The sequence below is a fragment of the Bos grunniens genome, chromosome 9 (assembly GCF_055505025.1).
Source record: "Bos grunniens cultivar Pamir isolate PY7600 chromosome 9, Bosgru_T2T1.0, whole genome shotgun sequence".
NCBI classification, from domain to species: domain Eukaryota; kingdom Metazoa; phylum Chordata; class Mammalia; order Artiodactyla; family Bovidae; genus Bos; species Bos grunniens.
In genome coordinates, this window is record NC_141173.1 from 39,326,532 (window position 1) to 39,350,518 (window position 23,987).

General features: G+C 43.5%; 1 long non-coding RNA gene across 2 annotated transcripts in view; it reads right to left on the bottom strand.

The window, feature by feature from the left end:
• Window positions 1–214: 214 nt before the first annotated feature.
• LOC147365822 (uncharacterized) overlaps window positions 215–23,987 on the bottom strand; it is an 87,422-nt gene continuing 63,649 nt past the window's right edge. Inside the window, exons 3-4 of one of the 2 annotated variants that reach the window (XR_015132833.1) lie at window positions 9,063–9,225; window positions 215–1,482 (exon numbers count right to left, since the gene is read on the bottom strand). This is a non-coding gene — a long non-coding RNA (uncharacterized LOC147365822). The remainder of the gene's footprint in view (window positions 1,483–9,062; window positions 9,226–23,987) is intronic. The other variant, XR_015132834.1, reaches the window with a different exon arrangement.

Sequence of the window (23,987 nt, forward strand, 5' to 3'; positions counted from 1 at the left end):
AATGGGCTAGTGGGTGAGGACAAAGAAAATTAAGGAATTACTATTCTCTTTTCATTTTAAACAAAGGATTCTTTCCTAAACAAAGGATCTCTTATACTTCACACCACTAGTGAAGCTTAATTACGATGTGGGAGTGTTGTGCAGTTTCTTTGGGAAAGGAGTGTGAATATCTCTACTCTCTTGGCCAAAATGACCACCAGAAAATTAATTCATCTATCAACCATTCAACAAGTATTTATTGAGCACTTAATATGTGTTAGGGCCTCCCTGGTGGCTCAGACAGTAAAGAATCTGCCTTCAATGTAGAATACCTGGGTTGAATCCCTGGGTTAGAAAGATCCCCTGGAGAAGGGAATGGCAGTCCCTTCCAGTATTCTTGCCTGGAGGATGCCATGGTCTGAGGAGCCTGGTGGGCTATAGTCAATGGGGTTGCAAAGAGTCGAACAGGACTGAGCAGCTAGTACTTTCAATATGTATTAGGTGCTATTTTAGGCACTGGGCGTATGGCAATGGATAGAACTTTTTTTTTTTAAGGAAATATGTTTGTATTTATTTATTTTGGGGTGCACGGGGTCTTCATCACTGCACGTGGGCTCTCTCAAGTTGTGGTGCACAGGCTTCTCATTGCAGAGGCTTCTCTTGTTGCTGAGCACAGGCTCTAGTGTGTGCCAGCTTCAGTAGTTGTGGCACATGGGCTTAGTGGCATGTGGGATCCTCCCAGACCAGGCATCAAACCTGTGTCCTCTGCATTGGCAGGCAGATTCTTAACCACTGAACCACCAGGGAAGCCCTGGATAGAACTTTTAAAAAAACTATTTCTTCATAGACTTCATATTCTTGTGCGGGAAAAAGACAATCAACACAATAAGTATATAAAATATATAATATAAATATGTATGTCAGATCATCATAAGTTCTAAAGAGAAAATGAAATCAGGGACATAGTGGGGTGAAGGGTTTCCATTAGGGGAGAAATTATGAATAGAATGACCAGGAAGGCTCCATGAGGAAGGTGGCATTTGAAAGCCCTGAAAGAGGTGAGGGAGTGAGCTGTCAGATACCCTAGAGAAAAGCATTGTGGGCAGAAGGGACAGCAAGTGCAAAGGCCTCAGGGCATGAGAGTTCAGGGAACGGAAGCCAGACCCCTGTGGCTGGAATAGAATGAGAGGTGAGAAGTGTGGGAGGGCATGAAGAGAAGGAGGTAGGGGCTGAGTCACAGGGTGCCCTGAAGTCATCATGAGAATTCTGGCTTCTGCTTTCACAACAGCACACGTGTCCTCGGTGCCCCAGGGCGCCATGCTGAGGATCTCTGGCAGCTGTTTGGTCTCTTCTCCACCGTGTCAGGGGCAAGAGGATGAAGGGAGACGTGTTAGAGGCTCTGTGATGATTCAGACAAGAGGTGGCAATGGCCTGGACAGGATGGCAGGGGCAGCAGATGGATATATCCTGAAGGTAGAGCAAGCAGGATTCACTAAATGGGATCTGAAATATGAAATAAAGAGAGGAGTTACGACTAACTCTAGGGTTTCTGGTCTGAGCAGTTGGAAGAATCCAAGTTTCATAGCAGACTTACAGGCAATCTTAGGAGCACAATTTTGGATCCATAGGGTTGGGTTCTAGACACCTATTAAGCCTGGTATTCAATTTTTAAATTATTATTTTTTAATTTATTTATTTCTGACCACAACGCATGGCATGTGGGATTTTAGTTCCCCAACAAGGGATCGAACCCATGCTCCCTGCAATGGAAGCACAGGGTCTTAACCACTGGATCACCAGGGAAGTCCGTTGCATGGTATTTGATTTCCTTCTATGACTGCCTAATGAATTACCACAAACCTGGTGGCTTGAAATAACCAAATGTATCCTCTCACAGTTCTACAGACCAAAAGTCCGAAATTCGTTTCAGTGGATGAGATCGAGGTGTCAGCAGGGCCACCACAGGGCTTCAGGAAAGAATCAGTTCCTTGCAGCTTCCAGCTCCTGGTGGCTGCTGGCATTCCTGGGCTTGTGGCTGCAGCACTTCAAGCTCTGCTTCCGTGGTCACATGGCCTTCTCGTCTTCTGTGTGTCAGGTCTCCCTGCCCCTTCCTCTTGTAAGGTTACAGGTGATCGCATCTCAGACCCACCCAGATAAACCAGGAGCATCTCCATGTTTCCGTACCTTTAACATAATCACATAATCATCAACTGCCCTTTGACATTTAAAGTAGCACACATAGGTGGCAGGAGCTATGAGGCGGATATGTTTTGGAGGGCTGTGCTTCAGCCTACCAGACATCCAAGTGGAGATGTTGCATAAGAAATTCCATATATGAGTCTGGATTTCAGGGAAAAGGTACAAGCTGGAGGCATAAATCTACAAGTCATCAGTGTTTACCGTCGTGAGACTGGACCACCCAGAGAGTGCCTGCAAAAGAACAGGATGTCCGAAACCCAGGCCAGGGCCCCTCCAGTGTTCACAAGTGTGGCATATTGGGAGAAGTCAGCAAAGGAGACTGAGAAGGAGCAGATGGAGAGGCCAGAGGAAAACTGGGAGGCTTCTGAGACGTACCCATAGGATGCTTCTGAAACAGCAGAGAATAATCGACTATATCAAATACACTGATGGGTCCAGTAACATGAGATCTAGAGTACTGGGTTTAACAATGTGGAGGTCACTGTCAATCTCAGCAAGGGCAGTTTGAATGCAGAGAAGGGGTCAAAAGTCTGATGAGAGAGGTCTCAGGAGAGAATAGAGAAAGGAACAGGAAATAGCAAGCACTGACAACTTTTCGAGATGCTTTGTCCTGGAAGGCAATACCCTAAACAATCCCCTTACCTGTCTTCACTTTCAGAATAACTGTGAGAACGGCCATTGGAAATGTTCTGGCTGAAATTCTAGGATTCAGAAAATAGGTGGATGCTGAAGATTTCACCTGACTGTTTCATCCAAGGTCTGCCTCGTGAGTCCTTCTTTACCACGAAGGCTGACTGCATTCTGAAAACTCCCCATGAAAGAGTTGTGCTGAAGTTGAAACGCTTAGTCTCTGGGGTCAGAGGGACCACACCCTCTCCCAAACCCCAAACACAAGCAGGGAGGCCCTGACTCTTAGAGATGTGCTGTGAAACCCCCTCCCAGGCACTGAAGATCTTTAAATAACAAAATTTCCAAGCTGGTGGGAGCCATGCACCATAGTACACACACTCTGGAGATGTAGAGCTAATTAGCCTTGAACTAGGCAACTTTCCAAGTCTCTCAGAGAAGTTTATTTATGCCTCATATAACTGAGGGCAATGACTACAGTCTTTGATTTTAATTCCACATTTGAGAAGGTGTGAGGCATTCCTTTAATGCTGACGGAGAATGGCATGGGTAAATTAGCACAGGCTTGCAAGGAGTTAGTTAAGGAAAATTATACGACTCTCTCACGAGTTTCTAGAAGACACCATAGTGTACTTTTCAGAACCCTGACACCTAAGGAGACAAGACCAGAATCCAACAAGGCTGGAGGGATCTACTAGTTGTCGTTAATTGAGTGCTTTTTCTATGACAAGCACAGCACCAGATGCTTTGTGTGCTTTATTGCTTAATCCTCATAAGAGTCTTGTGAAGCACTTTTACTTCTGTTAAACTCATTTTAAACCTAGAGGAAAATGAGGTTCAGAGAAGTCACATGGCTTCAGGCCGTTCCCATGGGAACTGCAGGTGAATGCAAAACCACAGGAGGTAGATCCTTGTCTATGGAGGTGAAATGCCTGCAGTTCACCAAGGAAGATGGAACCAGGGCTTCAGGGAAAAAAACAACCTGCTTCATTGTCCTACTTCCGAAAATGCTTTGGCGATAGCCAACATCCTTTAAAAGTCTCCTCTGGAGAAAGAAAATGAAATTCTTCCTTTGTGAATTGAGACAGAGCCACAAGTGACCTAGAAGGTATGGGATTCGGGGTGCTCCTTATGGAAAAGAAACCTTGTAATTACAGATATTCATTTCTAGACAGAGCAGTCCTCTGAGTTTATTGAGGGAAACTGGGGTTTGGTTATCAGCCCAGTGGACTGTGCATGTTAAAGAGGGAAAGAATAAATGTAGCTTCCATTTGCTACAGCCCGTGTGCCCAATAGGATTTTCCCCCCCATGGCAGTTGTTTTAATAAGGTGAAATTTAATACAACACCAGTGTTTAAATACCCCCAGAGAGTAAGTGGTGCATGTGCTTTGGCATATGAAGGGAAGAACTACTGGTTTCCAGAAAGTTAATGGGTTACCCAAGGCCAGATTTAGGCAAAAGTTGTCAAATAAAAGTGATCTGCAATAGTTCTTTTGATCAATACCTTCTTTATTTAGGAAACCCCAGACAGCCTCAGGTGTCTGCTACCTGCAAGTAGAAAAAGTACGGGAATTCCAGAAAAACATCAACTTCTGCTTCACTGACTACATGAAAGACTTTGACTATGCAGATGATAACAAACTGTGAAAAATTCTTAAGAAAATGGGAATACCAGACCACCTTACCTATCTCCTAAGATACCTGTATGCAGGTCAAGAAGCAACAGTTAGAACTAGATATGGGAACAACAAGCTGGTTCAAAATTGGGAAAGGAACATATCAAGGCTGTATATTGTTACCCTACTTATTTAACTTCCATGCAGAGTGCATCACACAAAATGCTGGGCTGGATGACTCACAAGCTGGAATCAAGATTGCTGGGAGAAATATCAACAACCTCAGATATGCAGATGATACCACTAAAATTGAAGAGAAACTGAATAGCCTGCTGATGAAGGTGAAAAAGGAGAGTGAAAAAGCTGGCTTAAAACTCAACATTCAAAAAACAAAGATCACGGCAACCGGTCCCATCTCTTCATAGCATATAGAAGGGGAAAAAGTGGAAACAGTGACAGATTTTATTTTCTTGAGCTCCAAAATTATGGCAGATGGTGACTGCAGCCATGAAATTAAAAGACACTTGCTCCTAGGAAGAAAAGCTATGACAAAACTAGACAGAGTATTAAAAAGCAGAAACATCACTTTGCCAACAAAGGTCCATACAGTAAAAGCTATGGCTTTTCCAGTAGTCATGAGTGCATGTGAAAGTTGGACCATAAAGAAGGCTGAGCACCAAAGAATCGATGCTTTCTAACTGTGGTGTTGGAGAAGACTCCTGATAGTCCTTTGGGCAGCAAGGAGATCAAACCAGTCAATCCTAAAGGAAATCAACCCTGGATATTCATTGGAAGGACTAATGCTGAAGCTGAAGCTTCAATACTTTGGTCATCTGATGTGAAGAGCTGATTCATTGGAAAAGACCATGAGGCTGGGAGAGATTGAGGACAGGAGGAGAAGTGGGTGACAGAGGATGAGATGGTTGGATGGCATCCTGACTCAATGGACATGAGTTTGAGCAAACTCCAAGAAATAGTGAAGAACAGGGAAGATTGGTGTGCTGCAGTCCGTGGGCTTGCAAGGAGCTGGACACAACTTAGTGACTGATCGACAACAACAACCTGCAAGTAATCCCAGCTACCCAGGCCCCTCACCTATGGAGGCCCCAGTCCTGCCCCCTCTTGCTCTCATTAGAATTTGTGTCCTGGACTCGATTTTTTGAGCTTCCTCCGAGTTGACCAGTAAACTGATTAGAACAGAGGGCTGGTGTTTTTCAGGGAAGAGAAGCACTTTCAGGTGCTGTGGAAGCCACAGTCAATAGCAGTGGCTTATCTTCCTTTATCCAGCTTTGGACCCACCTCTGAAATTGGCCATACTTTCCCATGCCGTGTATAATCCATTGAGCATCTAAGAGATATATGCCAAGAAAGACATGCATGCAGAGGATCCACTTATATAAAATGATCTTCATGGATCTGGCCATTATTTAACAGGAATTAGTTTCTCAAATCCAAGTGAGAGACTAATAAGACAAAAATTAATCTCTGAAAAGGTTGCTTTTCCTACCCAAACCTTCGCCCACAATGCAAAACAAAAGCCAAACTCATATACACACAGCCCAGCACTGTAATTCAGTGTCTGTACTTCAGTATCACACAGAACCAGGTCAGTTACCTGTTTCTGTTACTTGTTAACGGATAATTGACTGACATTAGGTGGCAAGTTTCCTCATCTACAAGACCAAGGTGGTAATAGTTCATGCCCCAAAAGGGCTTTGTGCAGATCAGATGTACTGACTCAGTACCATGCTTGGCTTCAGAAGATGTTAGCCCCAGGACCATCACTCTTTGAATAATAATAGCTATACTTATTGTGTAGTTCACACATTGGTTACCACTCTTCTAAGGAAGGAAGCTTGGAACATAGGTTAACTCATTTAATTTTCACAGCCCTACAATGTATAGTAGGGAGATGGTGAAGGACAGGGCGGCCTGGAGTGCTGCAGTTCACGGGGTTGTAAAGAGTCAGATGCGGCAGAGTGATTGAACAATATCGGTACTGTTGTCCCCATTTGAAGGAGGAGCAAAGGAAGTTAAGTGATTTACTTAGTTAAGAGGAGCACAGAGAAGTTAAGTGATTTACCAAAGCAACACAGCACGTAAATGGGAAAGCACAACTCAAGCCCTAGTAGTTGGGCTCCAGGGTCCGCACTCTCTACCACAGCCACCAAGCTCTATGGCACTGGATGGGGGCTTCTTGAAGGCACACCAAGTTGACCCCCATCTTATATCAAGGAAAAGTTGTGAGGCAGAGAGAAGGTTATATGTGAACTTTGTCCCCAAAAGGAAAACAGAGAGTAAGCAATTCTCAAGCCTAGAGGAGACGTCCACTGGGAGAATACCAACTCCACATGCCAGCTGGAAGGGAGCGGTTCTCAAATCTGCAAGCCAAGGTCTGAGTTTCTACAGAGTTATGAGATTTAAGGGGAGGGTGTTCCTCACCAGAAATGAACACAGGTCACCATGAAGTTAGGGACGAAAGAGATATTCTATAAAAAGTGCTAAAGAAAGAAGGGCGGGGCAGGAGGGGAAAAGGAAATGGGGAGGAGGAAGGGAGTAATAGTCCTACAGTTGTAATTCACACGCAGCTCAGGATCTGGCAACATTTATGGTAACAGCCTGTCCAATAACACACACAATACACAATGCTCTAAGGACCTGTAGGATGTTGAAATGTTTTCTTGAACGAGACTCACAAAGGGAATTCTTGTTGTTTGACGTTCCTTCAGGTTTGTTAGGCCACAATGACCTGTGCGAATTGCTGTGTGCCACAGGGCAGTGATTAGTGTATATTCCCACTGGCTGTATTTATTCAAGCCCAAGCCTTGTCTCTCCAGTTTGGATGCTGCTATGTATGCCTCCTACTTAACTCACTCATTTGATACTTGGGCCAGGAGAGGAGGAGGGGAAAGAGAATATCATTTGTGGAGATTTCGCCTAAAATTTTCTTTTCAATAACTCTAAGGAAATTTTCCAACTTGTGGTTCTTTTCAAAAGCATCTCGTCTTTTAACAAAATCTCTTTAAAGTTGCATCAAAAGAGGAGAGCCTGCACTTGGGAATTCATCAAGATAAAGTCTGGGCTTCTCCACCTTTAGACAGCAGCTCCAGGGACCAAAACTATTAGCTGTTCACCCTGTGAATGTTTCCTGGCCGAGTGGACAAAGCCAGACCGAGGGTCCACAGAGAGAGTAAAAGGCCCCCAAGGTGTTGGCCCCTCCGCCTTATTTCCGGGAGTACATCCTGTTGCCATGGGAATGAAAACCCTTCAACTATTGTTTCCAGCGGCTGGCTACATGCAGGGAAACGCTAGTATTATTACTATTATTTTGCAAATAGCATCTATAATTTCCACCAACAAATTCTAAAAACCTATAACCACTTCAGAGTAGAAGGGAACAAATAAATTGCTTTTCAGTTTCTTTTCCTTGCAGTTGTCCTTTTTGAGGGAAATTAGAAATTATAAAGCAGGAGAATGGGCAATGAGTTCTCGTCAGTTGTGAGTTGCAAGCTAACCATCTATGCTGTATCCCTGCTATCAGGTACTCGAAGGTCTTCGTTGGGCTGACCGAGTCTTTTGTAGTAGATCCATGAATTGCCTTCCAGGCTTCTAGATCCGCTTGCCTGGTGACCTTAGAGCTGAGAAGGGCCGCACGTGCTCTGTAGAGGCAGCTGCTCCAAAGTCAGCTTCCTGCTCCCTGGGCAACACGTGGCCAAGCTGCTGCACCCCCACTCCCAGCCTCTTTTTTAATTTCCTAAAGGACTTCTTTGACCACACAGATAAATTTCATTTAAATTCAGGCACACACACCCACAGGCTGATCGACAGAGAGACCATGAATTGAATGATAAATAATACATGCAGACAAAGACAACACCAGTGCTTATTTGTGGATGAAAGAACACTAGAAATTATTTTTGATGGAAATATAAAGATTAAATTCATGCACGGAGTGGGGGAGGAAGTATTTTTTTTAAAGCTCCTGAAGAAACAACCTTATTGTTTCACTTTCCAAAAGGAGCTTTCTCTCTTGAGTTGGGAATTCAATGGGCACTGGTAACTCAAGCCTCAGTGAAGATGCTTGTCCACTAAGAATAGAGCCCAAGGGAGCAGAAACCGAGCTTAAATCTAAGATAGGGCACCTGGTGCTGGGAAGGTCTGGAATCTGTCTCCCTGCCTCCAGTGATTTTCTTTGGGGTACTATGTCTTTTCAACTTCCATGTCATACAGACAAATGCTATTATGTCCCACCATCCACAATGATGGGAACAGGGTTGGGAATATAACCCAAGTCCCACTGAGACCCACTTGCTGGAACTGACTCTTCTTTCACTGACGTTTCCAGCCTCTGAGATATAAGCCTGGAGCTGCTGGTGTTCATGTGGTCAGGAGATCCTGCCTTGAGAACACTGGAGGACTTTTCTGGTGGTCCAGGGATAAAGAATCCACCTGCCAATGCAGGGGACACAGGGTCTGGAAAGATTTCATATACCTTGGAGCAACTAAGCCCATGAGCCCCAACTACTGAAGCCCCTGCATACTAGGGCCTGTGCTCTGCAACAATAGAAAGAAAGAAAAGAAAGAAAGTGAAGTCACTCAGTCGTGTCCGACTCTTTGCCACCCCATGGACTGTAGCCTACCAGGTTCCTCCGTCTACAGGATTTTCCAGGCAAGAATACTGGAGTGGGTTTCCATTTCCTTCTCCAGGAGATCTTCCTGATCCATGGATTGAACCTGGGTCTCCCGCATTGTAGGCAGATGCTTTAGCGTATGAGCCACCAGGGAAGCTCTCAACAGAAGCCACTGCAATGAGAAGCAACCAGGGAGTAGACTCTGTGTAGCAATGAAGATCCAGGGCAGCTATACATATGAAGAGCACAGGAAAACTGAGCCAAGAAACAGAACGCTCCAGATTCCTCCCAATTGTGTAGTGTGAGTGCCTGGGTTCAACCATTCCTGAAGCCAGACTGGAGTGAAGTGCAAGTTGCTCAGTCATGTCTGACTCTTTGCAACCCCATGGACTGTAGCCTGCCAGGCTCCTCTGTCCATGGAATTCTCCAGGCAAGAATACTGGAGTGGGTTGTGCTTCCCTTCTCCAGGGATCTTCCCAACCCAGGAATCAAACCCAAGTCTCTGGCATTGCAGGTGGATTCTTTACCATCTGAGCCACCAGGGAAGCCAGACTAACCTCAACAATTTTTACATAAGCCAATTAATTCATTTTTGTGCTTAAGTCAGTTTCAGCTGGGTTTCTGTCACTTTCAGTGAATCACTCCGCCAGATGGACTGATGATTCCTGCTCAGATAGCCTACATCACTGTGTAATAGAAACAAATCTGATTTTAAATTTATGAGCAAGAGAACATGGGGAGATTAGGACCCTATGCCTAAGCAATCACAGAGCCCAGGCTGGGCAGCATCTCATCCCTCTGGTATGATTCCAGTCTCACTTTCAGCTCTAGAGCTCCCACAGGGACTTGAGTGAGAATTTCTATTGCTAAAGCTGAGGTCTTAACTTGGGATCCTAACAGAGAATTATTCATGGTACCCCTAACCTTGGGCTTCCCAGGTGGCAATAGTGGTAAAGAATTTGCCTACCAATGAAAGAGAAGTAAGAGATGCAGTTTCGATCCTTGGGTCAGGAAGATATCCTGGAGGAAATGACAACCCAAGGAAGAGATGTGGGTTCGATTCTTGGGCAGGGAAGATCCCCTGGAGGGGGAAATGGCAACCCACTCCAGTATTCTTGCCTGGTGAATCCCATGGATAAAGAAGCTGAGCGGGCTACAGTCCATAGGGTTGCAAAAAGTTGGACACGACTAAAGCGACTTAGCATGCTCGAACCCCTAACCTTAAATTTTGACAGTTTAAATAAGTAAATGTTCATAAATATGTATAATATGCATAAACATATACAGATCTGGGTATACATATAGATAATTATATTAACATGAAGGCAGTCCTTATGGGTAATAGTAAGAAAGTCTATCTCATTGATGGGCGAAACCTACATAAGAAAATCCAGGTTCATCAATTGATAAATTAGGGAGTAATTTATTAGCTAAAGATTACACAGGCTGTCTATAAATAATTAAATGGCAGACAAGGCCATCGCCTGAGATCAGGGGTGAACAGTTCTCAGAAGGAGGGACCATGCCCTGGGAAGACAGCTCAAAAGAGGTTTCATACAATATGGGAAATGCAATTTAAAGGGAGCAAATTTAAACAAGAAGAGAATCAAATCAAAACCATAGATATTACAAGAATGTATGCTGCTAAAAATAGTTGAATGAGAAAAGTGTTTTTATAAACTGCTCCAAGCAGTAGACAGGACCATACATAAAGGAAACCATGGCTAACTTGAACCATGAAAAACCTAATATCCTTTATCTCAGGGTTTAAGAAGACTCCCACAGGAGGAACCTTCTGGTCTATGGGGAGGAGCGTGGCTTCCATGCTTAGAAGATGAGCCATCTTTCCTTTTCTGTGCAGACAGCCTCCCGTCAGACTCTGTGACTCCTTACCCAGAGCCAATCTACCCAAGTCTTTTGACTTAACCTTCAAGATATATGTAGACCCTAGCTTATTCTCCCCCTTATGTCCTAGACACCATGGCTGGCATATCGATTACTATATCTCCTGGTTGGTTTCCCTGCTTCCACCCTTGCCCTCCTACAGTCTCTTCTGTAGACCACAGAGTGAGCCTTTAAAGACACAAGTCAACCATGGCAATATTAATGTTGTTTGTTATGTAACTTACTTCATGGATCATCTCTCATCCAGTCTTAATTCTAAATATCATCTATATATATTTTTTGAACTTTTTATTTTGTATTGGGGTATGGCAGAGTAACAATGTAACAATGTTGTGATAGTTTCAGGCAAAGAGACTCAGCAATATATATCAGTCAGTTCAGTTCAGTCGCTCAGTTATGTCTGACTCTTTGCGACCCCGTGAATCACAGCACACCAGGCCTCCCTATCCATCACCAACTCCCGGAGTTCACCCAAACTCACGTCCATCAAGTCGGTGATGCCATCCAGCCATCTCATCCTCTGTTGTCCCCTTCTTCTCCTGCCCCATCCCTCCCAGCATCAGAGTCTTTTCCAATGAGTCAACTCTTTGCATGAGGTGGCCAAAGTATTGGAGTTTCAGCTTCAGCATCAGTCCTTCCAATGAACACCCAGGACTGATCTCCTTTAGGACGGACTGGTTGGATCTCCTTGCAGTCCAAGGGACTCTCAAGAGTCTTCTCCAACACCACTTTGTGTGTATACATATATATGGTTAGCAAATAAACATATTTGCTATTTATTAAGGAAGATCAAAGCAAAAAACAACAAAAAATAGGTGAATATGTTACTTTTGGAATATATTTTGTTATATACTATTTATTTTTATTTTTGAATATATTAATTTTATAAGTTAAGAGAAAACATGATACACCAGTTATTTCCAATATTCTAGGCCATATGAATATGCCTACTCATCAAGAAGTATTTTTCAGTTATTTAATGTAATTTTCTGAAGGGAAAAGTAGTAATAGCTTTGTGCTTAGTCACTCAGTTGTGTCCAACTATTTGCTACCCCATGGACCATAGTCCACCAGGCTCCTCTGCCCATGGGGATTCTACAGGCAGGAATACTGGAGTGGGTTGCCAGTATTCTTGCCAGTAACTCCTCCAGGGGGTCTTCCCAACCCAGGGATCAAACCCAGGTGTCCCACATTGCAGGCAGATTCCTTACCAACTGATTTCCTTAACAGGAAAGCCCAATAATAGCTTTAAAATGTTTAAAATAACAGGCATCAACTTAAATGTTACTGTATGAACTCAGTGGTCTGATTGTATATGAGTACATAATTGTCGAACAATATCTCTGATTATTATAGTTGCTATTGAAAATTATTCTTTTCATGTGAATATAACTGAAAATAAAACAAATAAGTGATAAAATGAAAGAAAATAAATGTACAAGTCAGATCACGTCATTTCTTGGCTAAAAATCTCTCCATTTCCCCCAGGAAAAGCAAGTTTGAAGGGTCAGAACAAAGAATGATTACGACACATTTCAACCAGATAAAGAAGTGAAATCAAAGGGCAACATTTTGGCTTTTTTTTTTTTTTTTTTACCTAGTTGAAAGGTGAGTGCAAAATCCAGCAGAAAATACAAGCACACTGATATTCAAAGTTTCATAAAGCAAAAGCTATCAAACATTTTAAAACAAAGGAGAGGAGACTTGAAGCATCATGGGGATAAAGTAAGAAGCACTGGACTAGTGTAGGATTGTCTGGATTTATACCCTAGCTCTACCACTTTAACTAGCTGTGAGATGCTGGACAAATCACTTCCCTAAGTCTCAGTTTTCTCATCTGTGAAATGAGGGTGCTAACAGGACCTACCTTATCATTTGACAATAAAATGGTCATTTGACAATAAAATGAGATAATACATGTAATCAATTGGGTTGACCAAAAGTTCATTTGGGTTTTTCATAAAATTCATTCAGGCATAACCCAAATGAATTTTTGGCTAACCCCATACTTAAAACTTGCCTAACATATTGTGGGAGTTCAACAAATGCTGTTAGTAGATATTATGTTTATATCTATTATCTATGTGTTAAAGAAAAAATTTCAGATACTTTAGTTATGAGAAAGTATCAACATATTACCACAATCATGCTTACAGGGAAAAAGGCCCTAGTACTCCAAATCAGAGATACTCTATTGGCAAAGAGAACGGTGCATATAACATTGTCAGATACAAAAGAAAAAGAATCCCTGATTAAAGGTCTCTGAAATCTTTTCTGACAACCAGCTGAAGTCAGCTGGGTGGGTAGTAACTAATTTCCTAGACCCAATTTTCATCTCATTAAAATTCAGCAAAAAATCGCATAAGCATTTCTTTTCTAGGAGGAAGCTATGGGCTTTTATCACACAGAAAGATTCTACCCCAAACCAGACTTGGAACAATTTTCTGTTACAGAAGAGAAGTGCACTGAAGCGTCATGCTCTCTCACTGTTTCCTTGGAAGTTCTCTGTATAGGGAGTGTGATGGTGAGTCACATTATCATCTCAAAATAATGAGAAGGAGGCCTGACTCCCAAAGTAGACCAAGTTTATGTGGTTAGGTCATATGACATGACAGCAGAAGAGTGTGAAAGGAAATCTCATTCATAATAACAGTTCAATGGTATTAACATCATGGAAAGAATATAGTATTTGAGTCAAACAGACTTTAGAGTCAAATCCTGGTTTAGTCAAGTTACCTAACCTCACTTGGTCTTGTTTTGCTTATCTGAAAATAAAGATGATGATCTCTGTCTCACAGGGTTATTGTCTGGATAAGGTAAGACAAAACATTTTTCAAACACCCAATGTGTTGTGTGTTATATAAATTCAATATAATATTCATCTTCCCTTTTTCCTTCTCCTCCTTACCTGCAATGCCCACTCTAGCTAGAAATTTTCAATTAAAAAATATTTATTTCTATTTATTTATACTATTTGGCTGTGCCAGGTCTTAGTTGCAGCAGCTAGGATCTTTGATCTTCATTGCAGCATGCAGGATCTTCAGTTGCAGAATGTAGAATCTAGTTCCCCAACTCAGGATTGAACCTGGGGCCCCCTGCATTTGGAGCATAGAGTCTTAGCCACTGGACCACCAGGGAAGTCCTCAATTTATATATCAAATAATAACCCATTACATCTCCAAGCTAGCTGTCACGCTCTCATTTCCTGCTTTTGTTAGGAATTCTCAAGAGGGGAGCAAAGTTAGCAGGAATTAGACTCTCCCATGTACTCCAAATGGGTACACTTACCACAACAACCTGAAGCTTACATCTTCTAATGGTCATGACGTGTCCAATCTTCAGAGCTCAAAAACTAGGAGAGGCTCCTAATGTGTCTAGGAGAATGGCCCTCTCTCCCACCTCTGGTCCAGGCTTTGTAACTTGAGTTTATGTCCACAGTCTGAGTGGTTCCAACCAGCTCCTGACAAGATTCCTCCACCCCTGAACACAGCACTCACCTGCTCCCTGGACTGGATGGGGACAGATGTTACAGGATCACCTCTACCTCATCTTCTTTTCTTGCTCCCAGTTGCAAAATCAAAATTCCCATGTGTTACATTAGAAGCAAACACAGTGGTGGTATGTATTTGGGGGAGAAGGTGGAGGAGAGGGTCACTTATTGAAAGCAGTCAGTTCACTAAGCCCAGAATAAACCTTTATTGAATATTCTGAATTTGAAGGATCTCCAAGGAGGGGAGAAAATATAGACTCAATCATGATTATCTTCTTGGTCAACTGAAAGAAGGAGCCTCATCCCTAAGGCCAGAGCAGTTATGTCTTTCTGCATTATATCCCCCATATACTTGCACAGAATGGAACATCAACAGTTACTGAAAATATGAATGAACTAGTGAATATTCCTCTTTAGCCAACTTAATATATGCTCAAAATATGTGTTTTTTGAGTTTTATCATGTATTTTAATATCTATCTAATGAAGTAAATGCTTCATTTCCTAAAATAGATGTGGCCAGGGGATTATAAAACATTTGGTATATTTATTCTGTAATTTGGAATTCTATTATGTGAATTTTCAGAAGATGTGATTCTTGTTAGACCAAAACATTGTTGACGAAGTATCTGAGCACTAAAAGTGATGGTTTCCTGCGTGAGTGAGGATATAAAACATGTGCCTTGTCCAAATTAGAGACTGGGCTCAGATCAGTCAGAGACTCAGTGAAGAAAAACAAAGTGGTTTCCACATGGACAGATATGGAGCAAGCAGAGGACTGGCACTGTTGACCTGGCTGAGCATGAGTCATGAATGGTTTGGAAGTCCATGGAGGGCCCCGAGGCAACAGCAGAGCCTGATGTATCGGCCTGGGCTGCAGGAACTTTAAGGTCAAACAGGCATGAGTTCATTATGTTTGATTTGGCCTTCACTAAGTACAAACCCGGTGGGGATGCTAAGTGTATTCTTCAAGTTCCAAATTTCAATATCAATGTAAACCAATTAAAGAAGCTTCTGAGGAAAATGAGAATGACAAAAGTTTCGAAAAACAAGTCTTAGGAGAAAATACAAAAAAGATGGCCTATGTTTGGTTTTTAAGGAGACAGATGAAGGGGAGTCATGAATCTTTAGGTGCGTAAAATTACTTTACAAAGAGGATAAAATGATTTCTTATTTCTTTTTTAAAAAATATCTGTTTAGTTGACTGCTCTTTGTTGCAGCATTCGAGATCTTTCGGTCGCACAGGCAGACTCTTCAGTCGCAGCAAGTGAACTCTTAGTTGCAGCGTGTGGGGTCTAGCTACTCCCTGACCAGGGAAGGAGCCTGGGCCCCCTGCACTGGGAGTCTGGAGTCCTAGTACTGGACCACCAGGGAAGTCCTGATTTATTCTCTTAAGTGAAGTAAGTCAGAAAGAGAAAGACTGATCCCATATGAGATCACTTACATGTTGACTCTAAAATATGACACAGCTGAACTCATTTACAAAAGAGAAACAGACTCACTGACCCTAGAGAACAGACTTATGGTTACCAAAGGGGAAAGGGGTAGAGGAGGGATAAATTAGGAGTATGGGATTAGCAGATACAGACTACTATATATAAAATAGATAGCACAGGGAACTATATTCAATATTCTGTGATAAACCACAATGGAAAAGAACACATATATATTGCTGTATAGCAGAAACTAACACATCTTTCCCGGAGAAGGCAATGGCACCCCACTCCAGTACTCTTGCTTGGAAAATCCCATGGATGGAGGAGCCTGTTAGGCTGTAATCCATGGGGTCGCTAAGAGTCGGACACGACTGAGTGACTCCACTTTCACTTTTCACTTTCATGCATTGGAGAAGGAAATGGCACCCCACTCCAGTGTTCTTGCCTGGAGAATCCCAGGGACGGGGGAGTCTGGTGGGCTGCCGTCCGTGGGGTCTCACAGAGTCAGAAACGACTGAAGTGACTTAGCATAGCATAACACAACTTTCCATATACAGTGGAGACTTGAAATAATAAAGGCATGGTGTCGACTTTGCTTCATGAGCACCAGTAAAGCCATGATGTAGGCAATGAAGACAAACATTAGTGCAGTCTGCTCCACCTGGGGCAGAAGCTGGCCCTTAGTCAACATATTACTCAAATTACATCAAGGCTGTATATTGTCACCCTGCTTATTTAAATTCTATGCAGAATACATCATGCAAAATGTCAGGCTAGATGAATCACAAGCTGGAATCAAGATTGCCAGGAGAAATATCACTAATCTCAGATGTAGATGATTCCACTATAATAGCAGAAAGCAAAGAGGGACTAAAGAGCCTCTTGATGAAGATGAAAGAGAAGAGTAGGAAAGCTGGCTTAAAACTCAGCATTCAAAAAACTAAGATCACAGCATCGGGTCCCATCACTTCATAGCAAATAGATGGGTAAAAAGTGGAAACAATGACAGACTTTATTTTCTTGGGTTCCAAAATCAGTGCAAATGGTGACTGCAGCCATGAAACTAAAAGACACTTGCTCCTTGGAAGAAAAACTATGAACCACCTAGACAGCATATTAAAAACCAGAGACATTACTTTGCCAACAAAGGTCTGTCTAGTCAAACCTATGGTTTTTTCCAGTAGTCACGTATGGATATGAGAGTTGGACTATAAAGAAAGCTGAGCACCAAAGAATTGATGCTTTTCAACTGTGGTGTTGGAGAAGTCTCTTGAGAGTCCCTTGGATTGCAAGGAGATCAAACCAGTCAATTCTAAAGGAAATCAACCCTGAATATTTATTGGAATGACTGATGCTAAAGCTGAAGCTGTACTTCAGCCACCTGATACGAAGAATTGACTCACTGGAAAAGACCCTGAAGCTGGGAAAGAATGAGGGCAGGAGGAGAAGAGAGCATGAGATGGCTGGATGGCCTCATCGACTCAATGGACAGGAGTCTGAGCAAAGTCTGGGAGATAGTTAAGGACAGGAAAGCCTGGCGTGCTGCAGTCCATGGGGTCGCAAAGAGGCAACACAACTGAGTGTTTTTCCTCTACTAGCATAAACAAAATCTACCTTCATAGAAACCTCAGCAGGAGGAAACAATTCTTTATCCTCTCACACAGACAGACAGAAGTTATCAAAATAAAAATATTAATATATTCTAGGAAAAATCAGTCAAGTGGAGAGGTTTATGCGGCCACCAGCAATGCCAGTTCCCTAATTCCTGTGTAAGTAAATTGGTAAGGCCTCCAGGGGCTGGAGCAAGTGGGGATCTCTGTCCTCTGTGAACTTACACTTTAGTTTGGTTTATGCCTCCCCAATATAGGCTGAGAACCTATACAAGTTGTTCGAGTGCCTAAAGGAGGCTTGTTTTCAATAGCATGCAGCACAATATGGCCCTCGTCTGGTTGTTTAAGCTCCCATACATCACCAGGGACACAGTCATGGTCACTCTAGAGAAACCTCATGGCTTTTCTCCCGCTCAGGCCTGCTCTCCCACCCTGGTCCCTCACCCCGGGCATGTCTGTTCTGCCCAGTGTCTGCATTCTCTGTCCAGCTGCCTCTTCCCTAGTTTACAGGCACACTACTGTCTCCTCAGATTAACGCTCCTTGTATTGTCTGCGCTTGATCAGACTTTGCCTCAGTGCTTTCCTTTGGATTTCCTGGGACTGCATGAATGCTGGATTACCCAAGGTTACCCTGAATATCGGCTTCCCTGGTAGCTCAGTCGGTAAAGAATCTGCCTGCCATGCAGGAGAGCAGGGTTCAGTCTCTGGGTAGGGAAGATCCCCTGGGGAAGGGAATCACTACCCACTCCAGTATTCTTGCCTGGAAAATCTCATGGACAGAGAAGTCTGGTGGGCTACAGTCCATGAGGTCGCAAGGGGTGGACATGACTTAGTGACTAAACCCACTGTGGATATAAATGAATTCAAAGTATCTTGAAGGGTCATCAAGATGCAAAGTATAGACTTTAGGCCCAGATTCAGAATCTCTAAACCCTCCACTCTGTAAGAATGTGAGGGAAGTAGATGGAGGTGCCCTCCCCTCAAAAGGAAAAAGCACTCGCTTTGTTCTGATAAGAACTGGGTCACAAACAATATGCCCCCAGGGGTCAGAGAGACAGTGGAAATGGCTGAAAGGAACCAGGAAGAGGAGTGGTGGGAACCGTGGCCACTGGAGAGCATGCTATGTTAGTCTGTATTAGTCTGCTAGGCCTGTCATAACAAAGCGCCCCAGACTGGGTGGCTTAAGCAACAGAAATTATTTTCTCTTAGTTCTGGGGGCTAGAATTCCAAGATCAAGGAGGGAGCAGGTTCAGTTTCTTCTACCACCTCGCTTCTTGCCGTGCAGATGGCTGTCCGTTGCTGGGTGCTCACACGTTCTTTCCTCTGTATCTCCCTGTGTCCTAATCTCTTCTTAACGAGACACCAGTCATATTGGATTAGGACCCACTGTAGTGATCTCATTTTATAATCACCTCTTTAAAGATGCTAATTTCCACATATAGTCACATTCTGAGGTACTGGGAGTTAGGATGTCAACAGACGATTTGGGGGGGCACAGTTTAGCCCATGACACCCTCTAAAAGAGGAGCCATTACTTGACTTCCACTAAAGTGTGCATCATAACGTGGGCCCAACATGGATGGTACATCTTATTTCTCAGGAGAAAGCAGAAATCTGGGATTTCACATGAAATCGTCAATGTTAAAATGTAGACAACTACGTTTTCTTTCTTAAAAAAATTATATGGAAAAAAAAAAAATACACCATGTGGGCTGTAGGTGCCACCAGGCAGTCAGTTTCTGAGCTCTTCAGTGAGGCATGTGGCTTCCCTTGGCACCTCGCAGCAGGAATGGCCACTTGAGATGCTAGAGATTAGGCATCCCAAGCAGCTGATACCAAAGGCACGTGGGCCAGCCTTGTGGGCTCTTCTCCCAGCAACATGCTGACCTTGACCTTGCAACGGTGAGAGGGCTGAGCAAAGACCAACCTCAGCAAAGAGTGGAAAGAAAAAGAGCATACCCTAAAGCCGGGGGCCCTGGGGTGTAACTTCCTGCCCCAGGCCCCTGATTCTTCTTGAGTTTTTCCGGGCCGGAGATGGCACCCCACAACAAGCAGCCAAAGAGAAAAGTGGAAACTCAACAAATGACTATATGGAAGCCAAAGTATTTAAACTTTTCACACCACAAGGCTCACCCCTAGCACCAGGGTTCAGTAATTTCACTGACCCACATCAGCACTATTGTCCTCGGGAATAGAGGGATGGAATAAGGGTTTTTATGGTGGAGGACACAGGGATGAATGGGAGACTGGGTCCTCACAGAGCCTACTAAGAAGACCAGTTCCAAGTGCTCATCAGGAAAGCTCTCACAATCACTCTGACCTGGATCTGTACCCAAGAAAACCCTGTAAATGGGCACAGAGAAGAAACCAGGACATTTCAGAAAAGATCTGTGATGTCTCTGGGCTTCCTTCAAACACTTGGGTAGAGGAGTTGCGGGCTAAGAGTCACATCTGACCCTGTAACATAACTCTCCTAGATTCTGTAGAGTCTTGGTAGCTAAAGTCCAACCAGCCCAGAGCTGTCTGGTGGGGACCAAGGACTAAGAAGAATGGTAGGTGGGCTTCATCTGCCAAAGGGATAGGAGAAAGGTCAAGTCCAGAGAGGCAGAGGTGAAACGAGCAAACCGGACCCATGTGGGCAAGGGCCATCATCTAATTCAAGGAGGCCAAACAGGATTGCGCTCATGTGCCAACTCTGACTGGTAGTGGCAGCTGGGAGTTGAACATGACCTGCAGCCTTGTGGGGACACAAGGAAAGAGTGCTGTGATTGATTAGCCCTGTCTGCCCTGGGCACAGGATGGGGAGTGGCCATGATTGTGTCATCCCTGCTCTAGGAGGTCAGGCAGTACCAATCAAATACCTAGGTTTGGAGATGAGAAATATCAAACGTGCTTCAGCTTTACAAGAAGCCAGAAGCTAGGTGAGGAGTCTTAGTACAAGAAGCCAGAACAGAAACAAGAGATTCTGCATTATTTGCCTAGGGAGCAAAACAAAAGCTTAGGAGCATGGAGGTCAAAGCAGAGACGTGAAAAGCTGAGGTGCTGATTTTGAGAAGCTAATTGATAGCCTACAAGCTAGGAAAATGGTAGGTTCTCAATCACCAAAATAAGCCAGGGGCCAGAACGTAGGTATTATAAATAGGGAAATGAATGACTGTAGTGACGATCAGAATGCATGTGTGCCTGGAGGATGGTTCACTGGCCAGAGAAGCCAGGCAGCAAATGCTCTGTGACCAAGGCATGCAGATGTGCAGGTTTGATAGAATGCAGCTGCAGTTGTCTAAGAAAAAGCTGGGTCCTAAAATCACTTTAGGACCCAGGCTAACACAGGCCAGTTTCTGGACTGCAGGCTCACTGATTCACTCAAAGGATTATTTATTAAACAGCTGCACTCTGTCAGGAGCAGAGAGAAAACAAGGCATACTTGGGCCCTTGAGGAGCTCAAACTGAGGCAGGACAATCAGAAGGGCCCAAGTCACCATAATGAATGTGCTGAGCGCTGCGCTAAAGGTAAACAGGGCCTGCAGCACACACAGGGCCCAGGGGCAGCAGAGAGTTGATGTTCAGATCTGAAAATGAGCGTGAGCTTGCTGCACACAGGAGCCGGGATAACAAATACTTACACAAAACTACCTAACCTGCACTAGGCATCATGATCAATGCTTTATTTATATACATTAATTCATTTCCTCCTCTGAAGGAAGTATTTTGTTATTACCATTTTAGAGATGAAGAAACTGAGGCTTAGAGATATTAAGTGAGTTGCTCAAGGTCCCACTGTTACTTAAATGCAGAGCCACAGTTAGAACCTTTGTGGTCTGCTCCCAGAGCCTGTGCCTTGCTGCTTAAAGAATTAGATCTAAAACATCATTCTTTTTAAATTAATTACTTAATTATTTGGCTGTGCTGGGTCTTGGTCACGGCAGGTGAGATCTTTCATTGTGGTGCATGGACTCTCTAGTTATGGGGCAGGGGCTCCAGAGGACGTGAGGTCAGTAGTTGCAGCATGTAGACTTAGTTGGTCTGTAGCATGTGGTATCTTATTTCCCCAACCAGGGATCGAACCCACATCCTTTGCATTGCAAGGCAGGTGCTTAACCACTGGACCACCAAGGAAGTCCCTAAAATGTCATTCTTGAAAGATGTTTCAGGGGTAAAATAGACCTTGGAGTCCATGTAATACAAGTGATACCCCGGACAGGGATAGTTAAGGTGGAGCCCTCAAAATCTTGAATTCTTTGATTGGTCTGAACTCTCTGAGACTTCAGAAGCACCCCCACACTTCTCTATATCCCTAGGACAAAATTAATGGGTACCCAGCAAGGATGCTATTTAGTCTAAAACAAAGATAAATCAAGGATGAATGACCAGGAAGCTAAGGGCTACCATACCAATAAGAAGCCATGATCCCTTGCCCCATTTCCAGACATTAGCAAGTTTTAAAGACCTAATAATTGAAGGAGAGGTCAGGTCCCCAGGAGGAAGGACCCTGAAATGTCACAGCAAGTGTACCCAGTAATGATTCCTCCGGTCCTTTCCCAAAGAGAAGTGAGGCAAGGAAAATGCACAAATATTCTGAGGTCTATTGAACCTAAGATCTGACTCAACATTGATTACTGGAGACTCAAAGTATCAACATGGTCCTTCTGTTTTGAGTGAGGACACATCCAAGAGGCAGCCTGGCGTAGGTCTGGCTTACTGAATCCATGAACCTATTCAATGGTTATTCCCAAGTCTCTAAATGTACAATTCAATGCACATACACCCACACTATTGCCTTGGACTGTGGGGAAATCCAAGTGGAAACCTTTGAAATGGTATTTCTTACCAAACCCAGTTCAAAATAGTAATAAATCAAAGGCAACATAGTTTCTTAGGGGAATGGGAGAAAAAAAAAAAAAGTAAAGGAAGCATATCCATTTACTTTACCAGTCTGGTCTCTACAAAAACCAGACAGGTCCTAAAATATGACTGTAGATGATACCACTCAACCAAACCCAAATACAGCTGCTGTACCAGATGCGGGATATTTGTTGAACCAGATGAACATGGCCTTGGGTACATGGAATGTAGCCACTGAACTGGCAAATACAAAAAAGAGGATCAGAAACAGAAAACAGTGTATATTCAAACTCTAGTCTGAGGGCTATATCAACTCTCCCACCTGCTGTCGTAACATATGTGCTAGTTGCTCAGTCATGTCCGACTCTTTGCGACCCCATGACTGTAGCCCGCCATGGAATTCTCCAGGCAAGAATATGGGTGTGGGTATCCATTCCCTTCTCCAGGGGATCTTCCTGACCCAGGAACTGAACCTGGGTCTCCCTCATTGCAGGCAGATTCTTTACCATCTGAGCCACCAGGGAAGTATAATATAGTTCAGAATAAAACCCTGGACTGGTTAGACATCCCACAGAATATCACACTGGTTCATTATACTAGTGACATCATGCTAATTGGATTGGATGAACAAGAATTGGCTAACATGTTGCAGGCCTGGTTAAGCAACATGCACTCTAGAGGGTGGGCAATAAATCCTATGAAGATTCAGGAACATTGGTAAGACTTTTAGGTCCCCAGGGATCTGAGGAATGCCAGGGCATCCAAAATAAGGGATAAATTATCGCATCGAGTGCATGGCTCCATGAAGAAAGAAGGCCAACAATGCCTGTTTCCAGTAATGGGTACCTGAGACTTATTAGTACTTTATACCACACATGGGATGATAAGAGCATTCCTGGAAGCCACTGCTGCTTAGAAATGGCTACCTGTAACTTAATCATATAAGAAGTGAGTGCAAACCACTTAATACAAAGGCATCCCTAGCTCACCTCCTTTTACCAGGAACACAAAAGGCCAACAACACCCAACACAAGAGGAAGTAAGAGTGCAGATCTGTTTTAAAAGTCTGTCCAGTGAACACAATGCTAGGACCCCTTCCTAGAGCCTTGAGAAGAGTCTGTACAGGTGAGGAGCCCTGAAGTTCAAGTGCCATTAGCTTCTAGGTAAATCCACGGATGGCAAGGAACCAAGAGAATGAGCATATAGATAAGACTCGGGGAATGTCAGGCCAAGGCTGGGCTGGTTATGAGTGCTTACTTTTTAATGCACTTTTCAGAACCTCTTTCTTATTCCTATGTACATAATTGTTTTCACTATTGTGGCAATTGCCAAAGGCTTTTCGTTTATATATTTTATCAAACTAGGTTCCATCCAATACTTTCATAATTGGGAACAGTTGGTAAAGTACAGGCACTGGGAGAGGAGGCAGTTTTCCACCCTCATCCAAAAAGAGACATGGAGACCAAGAGTCTGGCCCCTTAACTGCTGCTCTGGGTGGGAATCAAAAAGAGCTGGACATTCTTGCCACAGTCTAAAATTCAGGAGTTTTAGATCCCAGCCTGAGAGCTCCCAGCTTCAGTTTTCCCCATCTGCAAATCAATGATATTTACCAGCCAGTGACTGCTGAATGAATGGCACTATTTAACAGCAAA